Source organism: Dipodomys merriami, unplaced genomic scaffold, assembly GCF_024711535.1.
Source record: "Dipodomys merriami isolate MVZ:Mamm:240054 unplaced genomic scaffold, mDipMer1.0.p SCAF_34, whole genome shotgun sequence".
In the NCBI taxonomy this organism is placed as follows: Eukaryota; Metazoa; Chordata; class Mammalia; order Rodentia; family Heteromyidae; genus Dipodomys; species Dipodomys merriami.
The window spans coordinates 1,005,067-1,015,260 of record NW_027204937.1 but is presented as its reverse complement, the minus strand read 5'-3'; positions in this window follow the sequence as shown (position 1 = coordinate 1,015,260).

The following is a 10,194-nucleotide window of genomic DNA, read 5'->3' as shown; positions in this document are numbered from 1 at the left end:
CCCTCAGGTTTCTGTCTCTCACCTTGAGTTGTCACCGTCCCCTCAGGGTGCCTCTCGATGTGACTGTGAGTGACTCTGCTCAGTCTCATGGAGGAGTCCTCACTTCCCACCCATCTCCTCCCAGCACTCTAAACTTAGCCTGGATCCCTCTCTGGCCTCCCCCTCTTCCTTCTGTGCCCTGCATCCCAACCTACCTAGACCTCCACAAAGAGGGATAGCCTGGGTTATCAGTTCCAGTCTACAGGAGCTGGATCTCAGAATCTGGGAAGATGACGCAGAGATGCAGTTACATCTCAGTGTTGCAAGCAACTGAGTTTATAAAGATTTCTTAGCACATGGCTAAGAACCCAAAGGGACAAGCATCCAGAAAGCACCAGGCAGAAGGGTGAAAGAGGGGACTGGCAGCCCAGCCCATGGGGGCTCTCCCCAGAGGCTTGAGCATGCTTGGCAGGTAGCAGAAGATTCTCAGTGCTGAGCTGGGCCCTTGGGGGTTCACAGCTGCTGCCCTTCCCACCTGTTTGCAGAGCCTCCGAAGAACCACAGGACCACCCTGGACCAGCCATGGACCAGCAGGGTCCTCAGTGACATGTAGAGGAGGGAGGTGCACTCCTTCGCTCCTTTCCACGAAGCACCACCTTTTTGTCACAAAAAGAGCAGCTGTGTTCGATTGTTCAATTGTTGGCTAAGAGCGTCAGGTGGAAGTTCTCTTTCCTGTGGTCTGTTGGCAACTGAAGTGTGTCTGCAACTCCCCTTTGGGCAGGTTCCTCAACAAAGATAGCAGTGGCAGTGGCTGTGAGGAAGAACAAAAGGTCACACTTTCCATGGGGGCATAGACAGACAGACAGACAGACAGACAGACAGAGACAGTGAGAGACAGAGACAGAAAGAGAGACAGACAGACAGACAGAGACAGAGACAGAGACAGAGACAGAGACAGAGAGAGGAGAGGAAGAGGAAGAGGAGGAGGAGGAAGAGGAAGAGTTTGCAAGAGGAGGAAAGGGGAGGAGTAGAGAGGAACATAGAAGAGAGTCCCACAGTCCTTTCCAGGGGTACATTCCCAGTGCCCAAAGGGCCTCCCATAGGCCCTGTCCTCCAAAAATCCACCTCCTTCTAACTGAACCACCTCAACCACCAAGCCCTCAGTTATAGTGGACCTTAGGAGAGGCTCATAAAGCTAAAGATCCCCACGTGCCGGCACATATGTATAGTACCGTTCTCCTGTGCAGTCAGATGAGGCTGAACAGGAGGGAGTCTCCATGTCTGCGTTCAGCATTTCTGGCATGGGATGACCAGGGGTCAGGCAGTCCCCTCCCCTCTCCATGCTCATTTGCACCTTTGTCACACATTTCTACTCCTCTGAAGTCAACTTGAGCGGCACACTGATCTAGGGTTATCTCCCTGTTTAACAGAATGAGAAATTGAGGGCCAGAAACATGAGGCTAGAGGAAAAGGAGAATTGGACTTTTCCAGCTGTTTTGGGGAACCCCAAGGGGCAGCGGGGTAAAGGTTATATTTGTCCACAGAAGCCCCAGGCTCCTCCTTGGGCCAATGGAGCTGGAAGAGGCTGGAGAAGGACACTGTGGCTCAGTGCCCAGGCGCAATAAGGGCTGGCAAATAGGAAAAGCTGCCTGCACTTCTAACTGTCAGAAGGGCATGTGGAGAGAGGCTGCTGAGGATGGGGGCTGCTAGTCAAGGATCAGGAGGGCTAGAGCACAGAGGAAGGGAGGGAAGGGAGGAGGGACAGAGGGACAGGCTAAGAGCTTCTTTCTCCCCATGAAGTTCTGGAGATTGTGGGAAGCAGTGGCAGTGCCCAGCTGAACCAGCAGAGGACACCCAGTGGCCAGAGTGAGGCCCTGCAGCCTGCAGCCTGACAGGCAGGCAGGGCAGGGCCCACCTCAGCCTGGGCAGCACCTGCTCCAGCCTTCCCACCAAAGCCCACAGGGAGGTGGTAAGAGCATGGTGGTAAGAGAGGCAAAGCACACAGGAAAGGCAGGTTAGGTGTGAGGGGAGCCCAGTCAGAGGGCAGTGTGTCCCAGCAGCCTTCCTGGAGGAGGCAGCTCAACATTGTGGTCCAGCTGTAACAGGCAGCACATCCACAGAGCACAGCAGGGTCCACTTGGAGATGCTGGGATGGGGCGTGCAGGGTGGATATTTATGTTTGAGGGCAGCACAAGATAAGGCAGGGGATAAGGGGATTCTGGAAGCTTCTGAACGGAAGAGGGTCTTGACTGGCTTTCTGCATATACATACTCATTAACACTCATGCGTGCACTTCTCTAAGCCTAACATAGTTTGAGGGCCTCTACCTGTTCCTCTCCTCCCCTCTCTTGATCCTGGAAGCTCTTTGTAGGAGCTTGTGGGGAGAAGATGGAGCCAGGGCCTCCACTCCCCTTTTCCTGTTCACCTCTAAGCCTGTCCAAAATTAAAGTGAGCACAACAGCCACAGCATGAATCACAGACACTAGGTAGCCTCTGCCAGCAAGGTAAATGGGGGGAGGGGAGGGGACAAATAAGCCAAGTAGGGACTTTTCCTCAAAAATCCTGAGAAAAGCAGAATCCACAAGGGCCCATGCCACACTGGGTGCTTGACTCTGGTCTCCATGGCTTCACAGGAGCCCAGAAATAAACTGCTTTCTGAGGACCTATCATTATGTTTATTTCTGTAAAATAGAATTACTACCATTTTCTGAATGCAAACTGTTATTTTGTGATCATGATCTACATGTAATGCTTTTTACATGGGATACTTGAAGGAGAATCCCGCCATCCCAGGGTAATCTTTCTCATTCTTTTCTTATTCACTTCTGCAATAGAGACACGTATGGGATCATACTCTATATCTGGAATGTGTGTCAGGCTCAAAGCAACAGCCACTTGTTCTTGGGGCTGTCTGCAGCCTATACGATAAGTCTTCTTCTTCCTCCTCGGGCTATCAGAGGCCTGGAACTACAGCATCGTTCTTTGTCCTCAGAGATGGCTGCCAGCTTTGTTGTTGGACTTCAGCCTGGCCTGCTTCTCTGGGGCAGCTATGACATCCAATGTGGAGGTGTCATCGATTAGGGCAAAGTCTGGAAGGGGTCCAGTGGGCCCATGTGGGGGCTGGAACTTTTGTGGCCTAGGGCACAGCTCTTCCTTGTCAGATGGAGATGAGTTAGGGCTGCTGCCTTCCCTGGAGCCCATGTCCAGCACATCTTGGAAGGAAGGCAGGGGTGCAGGGGCTAAGGAACAGGCCAGCAGGATGCAGGGGCTAAAAGTAGCAGGTCAAGAGTCACCCTGAGTCAGATTGCCTGGTCAGATCAGCTGATCACAGTCACCAGCTGCAAGGCCTGAGGAGAGAAAGCTCACCTCTCTGAGCCTCAGCATCCTTCCCTGGAAGGTGAGGAGAAATGAGTACGCACTGCTGAGCCTGTTTCTGAGTCTCAAAGCTAATAAACCACGTGTAAAGCACACTGCACAATGCCCAGCATGTGGCAGATGCTCAAGAAACAAGACTGTTAGATTGCTGTGCAGACGATACCTCCTGTCATCCATATCTCCAGCCATCCCCTTGTCCTCTGGTCCCTCACAGCCCTTCACCTCAAGGGGCCCTCTGTTATCTTCTGCATTTTAACTACTAGACTAGAGCTGCAGAGTCTGGAGCCCAGACAGGCCTAGAAGGGAGCTTGTGCCAGGTTCTAACAGTGAAATGAGTAAACAAGTGGATGAGTGAGGAGCTCAGTCACAAGCAGCAGACACAGGCGTGCAGGGGGACAGCCTGGCCTGTGGTCACTGGAAGGTTGACAGCAGTGGACTCACGTCCTCTGCTTCCTTGTCCTCAGCACTCATGACAAACATCCAGAGAAAGCAAGGACCTACTGTTGCCAGGCATCAGAAATGTATTACTCCAAGCTTCACAACACAGCTGGTTATGTGGGAATGACTATTCCGTTGGGGAAACTGAGGCTCCAGAGAGTAAGAGAATCGCCAAGTTGACAGAGCCAAAGAGCTGGTTTTGCAGCCAGGCCCCTCTGACCCACAGTCTGCTTGTGTGTTTGCTGCTGGCTGCGTGTCCCACATCCCCTGCTGTCTGCCTCTTACTCCCATGTTTCCCCCATCCTCAGTGATCCCACAGCTCCTCCTTCCTTTGCATACTTGCCTGCCCTGAGCTCGGGTTAGTTCTTGTTCATTCTTGGCCAAACTCCTATGGACAACCATGGCAGCCTCCATTCAGCTCTGAGCATCAGGAGAGCCACCTTCTCCTCTCCCACTGACTCCCAACTTCAGCTCAGCGGTCAGCAGCCGGCGGGGGTCCTCACTGTAACCCATGACCTTCATCTGGATATGGCTGAAGTTGGGCAGGCTCTGGTCATAGGTGGCTTCCTCCCACAAACTGACAAGTGGGGACTGGGGACTGAGGGCCCAGAGAGAAAGAGGAAGGAGGGGAGGGAGGGATAGGGAGGAGAAGGGAAGAGAGAAAGAGTGAGAGAGAGACACAGAGAGAGAGAGAGAGAGACATAGAGAGAGAGACAGAGAGAGAGAGAGAGACAGAGAGAGAGAGAGAGAGAGAGAGAGAGAGAGAGAGAGAGAGAGAGAGAGAGAGAGAGAGAGAGAGAGAGAGAGAGAGAGAGAAAGAGAGAACACCCAGGTGGGCATTGATCCACTCAGCCAGCCTCAGTGTCCTCCCCTGGCTGTGTGCCCTGGGCATGAGATCCCACACATCTCACCAAGAGCCCCCCAGGGGATCTCCCTGTACCCATTCATGGGATACAAGGCTGAGGCCTCACAGAGTGAGTAAATTATGTGGCAAGGCTGGGGCCAAACCCCAAGTCTGACTTCCAGTCCTGTGTTCCCTTCACTTGTTGTCTCCCATGGAACCACAGGGTATGAGGAGAAAATGGAGACCAGTTCCATGGAGGTGCATGGGGTTACAGACCCTTACTCTAAGCCGAGGCTCCAGGCAGACATGGTCATTTCCTTTGACCATGGGAATTATTTAATTATTGTGGACGCCTTGGCTGCCAGGCTCTGGTAGTGAGCTCCTCTGACCCTCCCTGTGATGCAGGAGGCCCAGTGAGGAGACCTGGCCTCAGAGATTAAAACTGGAATGCACCCAAAGTACACCAACCCAGCGGCTGGAGCTGGGCTGGTGTCCTGTTCTCTGTCACTGTACTGTCGCCTGTGGGACGTGAGGGTCAGAGACAAACTGTACTACCCAAGATCACAGGAACAGGAAGTGACAAAGAAGGATCTAGAAAACCCATGTGGCAAGGAAAACATGCTCGTCCTATTCTCAGTGCAGAGCTGCACAGCTCTCCTGGGAAACATCCACTGCATTGCCTCCCAGATGGCCGACTCTGTCAGGAGCAGAACATGCCAGTGCTCTCAGCTTCCCCCAGCCAAGTTAGCTTCTCTGAGCCCCACTCCCCTTAGTCCTGCAGCCTGGTCCTTAGGGACACAGCCAGAGGTCAGTGGAGGCCAGGGTGTTCTTGCCTGTGCCTCAGAACCACGTCAGGCCTGAGTTCAGGCTCCATGTCTATCCATCACTCCCCATGAGATTTAGGGCTGGTGACTCTATTTCTCTGAGTCTCAGATTCTGTACAATGGGAATAGTAATACTTAGTTCCCAGAACCAAGAGTGAGAAACAGCCCATGATGTGTAACAGGTTGTTCTCAGGAAATGGAGAGGCAAAGTGAAACCTGGGTCATGAGAGAAATACTGCTCATGAGAGAGATACTGCTCCCCCACTGGACTGGACACTTTCCCCTCTGCTTCCTTCATTCTCCACCTGATGGGAGGCTGGGACGAGGCCCCCCCTGCACTCACCTCTTTAAGTCAGACAGTCTGCTCTCCAGCAGGCCTAGTGCCTTTGGGGACAGGGCACCTTGGAAGTCAGAGTCAGCAGGCACAAAGGCAACCTGCAGAGACAAAGGGAGACAGCCTGTGCATCTGAACACAGCTGCTTCCACACAGCCCAGAGCCTCGGTAGACCTCCCTGGGTGCCCAGGGAAAGAAGCTGGACTTGGCTGGGGTTCATTTGACAAGCAGATGCTGTTCAGAGCATGGCTCCAATGGTGGGCAGTGGCTGTCCCAGACCTGCTCTGTGCACTCACTCTCTCCACCACTAGGGGCAGCAACGAGTGAGAGACCATTTGCCCTAGAACTCAAGTCTCATCATTCATTTCCCAGAGGTCTCATCTCAAACCTGACATGCAGAAGGCCCTTCATTCTAGGCAGTGAATGAGTGGAAAGCAGGTCCTGCACTTGGTGGTGCAGAGACTGCAGAAAGAGAAAAGTGGATGGAGCAGTGGTTTCCACAGCCTGTTCCCATCATTCAGGATCCAGCAGTTTCTATATGTTCAGTGAATGAGTGGAAAGCAGGTCATTGCCATGTGCTTGGTGGTGCAGAGACTGTGGGGGAAACAGAAGCACATGGATGCAGGTGTGCCCACAGCCCATTCCTAAACTCTCAGGATGCAGCCGTCTCTGTATGTCCAGCTCCAGTGGCTGAGCAGTGGGGGATGCAGAGGGAGGGAAGTCATGAAGGAGGCAGTGGAACTGGTCAGAAGGAGACTACGCTTTAGGAGAATGGGTGAGGCTCCTTCTGCCAGGTCCTTGCTGTTGGCCCAAGACAGTCACCCCTTTGCCCAGAGCCTCTCTCAGTTCTTCTGGGCCGTGGGGCTGGCCTTGCCCATTGGTACTCAGAGCACCATCATCATGCACCACAGACACCCACGTGCCCATTGACATAAGATGACCAAACAAAAATGAACACATAGAGTACCATACCAGGATCCCTTGTAGCCAGCTGGTTCTGACCTTCAGAGAAGTTGTTTGTTCTCCCAATTAGCTCATGACTCGCGCAAACACTGCCATCATCATCATCATCATCATCATCATCATCATCATCATCATCATTATCATCACCATGAATAACATAATCGCTACCATCATCAATACCATCATCATTATAACCTCCATCACCTACTTCATCATCATCCCCTCACCCTTACCACTACCACCATCTCGATCATTTTTATCACCATTACCTCCATAGTCACCAAGACCACCTTACATCAACCACCATCATCAGCACAACTATCACCGTCATCTCCTTCACCATCATCATCACCACCAACTCTATCAACATAACTACTATTACCACCGCCAAACAAAATAGTACCACCATCACTTAATCATCACTATGATCGCCATCATCACCACCACTTAGAACACCATTCCCATCATTCCCATCACCTCTGTCATCATCAGGACTAACACTATATCAACCACCATCACAATCACCTGCAGCACCACCTCCATCACCACCCTCATCACGACTGCCATCACTAACTTCACCTTCATCATCACCATCACCATTGCCATAAGAGAAAGTTCCTTGGTTTTTATATGATACAGGAGACAGGCGAGTTGCCTTTTGGTGTGGGGGGGGGCAAATTTAAATATCTGTAGCATGTTGAGTGGGAATATCCCATTTATATGATGCAAAGAATGTGGTAAAACTCCCTTTTGCTGTAAAGTAGTGGCTGAAAAATTGCATTTACAAGGACATTTGTGTTTAATATGTCTCCCTCTCCATATAGATTTGCCCATGGGCCTGGTTGAGAGCTCTGGGCTTAGGCTTGGACCTTGAGCAAATGCTATTAGGATCAAATCTGGAACATTCACTAAGCTCTTGGAGGTACTTTCTGATACGATTAAGACTGAAAAGAGCAATAAAAATGTCATGTTCTTCAGAAGTACCAGCTGTACTCTTTTGGCCCTCATCCTAAAGAAGTTATGGGTTGCTCACAAAACACATTTTTAAGTGATATTAAAAGTACTTTCAGATACAATTTTTATCCAGTTTGACTTCTTAAAACTTATCTTGAAGACATTGAATAAACTGTGGTCTTAAACCATGTGACCTGCAATCATTTGCTGTTACCTGATCATAACTCCTGTGGTCCTTAGCATTGCCTATACTATCTGGATCAGGAGACACTGTTTTGTGAGTCTCATTATAATTTTAATGCTGATAGTCACCTTGAAAGTTTATTTCTCCTCAATGACTAATACTATAAGGAGGAAAGCTGTAAGAGTGACATCCTTAGAAATCCCTAGGAGTGACTGAACACCCACAAGTTTAGTGAGTCAGGTTCAGAGGCCCAGGGCAGTGGGAAAGGAGTGGTAACAGACTTTTCCCTTTTTTTCTTTTTCTTTCTTTTTTTTTTTTTTTTGTCAGTCATAGCGCTTGAACTCTATGCCTGGGCACTGTCCCTGCACACTTCAGCTCAAGGCCATTGCTCTACCGCTTAAGCCACAGCGCCACTTCCGGTTTTCTAGTTGTTTATTGGAGATAAGACTCTAACGGACTTTCCTGCCTGGGCTGGCTATGAACCATGATCCTCAGATTTCAGTCTCCAGAGTAGCTAGGATTACAGGTGAAAGCCACCGGCACCCAGCCAGACCATTCCTTTATTGTGTAGCTTTTCTATGTTGAATTGCTCAGTTTCAGCCCTCTTTCATATGTTTAGATACACTTTCTGCCATATTTCACACCCCCTGTGTGCAGAGCTTGGGAGCCTTGGAAAATGCCAGATTGCCACTGTCAGCTAGAGTTGCCAAGTCAAAGAGGCCCAACCAGCCCCAAAGTGCCTTTCTGGTTGGCTTTCCATCTGTGGGGCCACATGACAAAGGTGACGACTTCCCTGCTTGCACTTAGAATAGCCCTTTCTTCCACTGTCCTCCTGCAAAAGTCCCTTGTGGTCCATGGCTCCAGTTAAGTGCTGTAAGCTGCAACCAGCCCCACACCCAAGAAACAGAAGACCATCATTGTAGAGAACTGTGCCTCCTAAGCACACATATGAGTGGAGGATTTGGAGTGGTTCCAATGTTCTTATATTTTTGAATGTGGCATTCTAAAGTTGATTTTCAATATGCTCTGCTATAACCCCCAACACACACACACACACACACACACACACACACACAAACACACGTGTCTCTCCATACCCATATTTCCTGTAAGATTGTGTGAGACACATATTGAAATGTTGGCAATGATATATGTTGGGATGTAGTTACCAGCAACTGAACTCAGGAGCCCAAGTTCAGGAGTGAAATTGCCACTTCCAATCCCTTATTTCCTATGGAAATGATGATGCCCTCCACCCCTGTACCTGCCATCTGTCCTGGAAAGCTACATCAGGATGCTGAACACTCTGCACTTTGATTCATTGTTACATTGTTGCTACAATGAGCATCATTTCTGCTTTGCTAGCAACCACACTATTATCCTTAGCTGCAGTCAACAAACCTGCTGTGGACTGTGTTCAAGGTCATTCCACAAAGGTCAATTGTGATAGGCTTCCCTTGGAAGAGTTGTCACTTTCACTGACAATTTTTATGATGTTTTATAATCTTTCACAAAGTCTACAAATCAAGCAGGAACGATATAATCTGCTCAATGCTTTCCCAAGGAGTCACTATCCAGTACAAATCATGTCCCCACCCACCCCTCTAAAAAGCTAGGTTTCCTGCTCTGTTCCCGTTCCTTGTGTCCTGGGTTGCTCACAGGAGGCCTCTCCTAGTGTAATTCCATATTTCTCCTTCCCTGCAGGCTAGGCGCTTCCTTCTGATCATGGAGACCAACTCTCAGTAGGAAGCAATTCAGGCACAGGTTGATTCCTGCTGGTTTGGGGTAGGTCCTGGGCCTTCATGAAAGGGGCAAGTGGAGGTGATGGTGGAACTGGAGACCCCAATCTCACATTGGAGCCTTTATCATCCCTTGATTATTGAGCATTTCCCACAGGTGACACTGAATTGTCAGAAGACTGGTTGGCAGGAGTTTTGCCTCTGCTGAAATCCCATCATTTTTACACTGCCTGAGCAGAGGTAGACATTGCCTAAAATAGTGACACTCGCCAACATTAGCTGGGGACAGGAGTTCCCACAGTCAGTGGGATAACTGTCTTCACAAAATGGACAGAGACACCATGTGCTGCGTGAATTCTATAGGGAGGTCTGGCAGAACAGTGTTCTTCTAAACTGGATGGAATTCACTGCCCAATAATGATTCAAATGCAGCCTGAAATAAGTAGAATGAGTTTTACTAGGGGTCCCTGGCAGAAGAGTAGATAATAATAGGGACTGTATTTACCCAGTCTCTCCCAAAGTCTTGTCACTTGGAGTCTCCTTAAACTCAGAAACTTTCC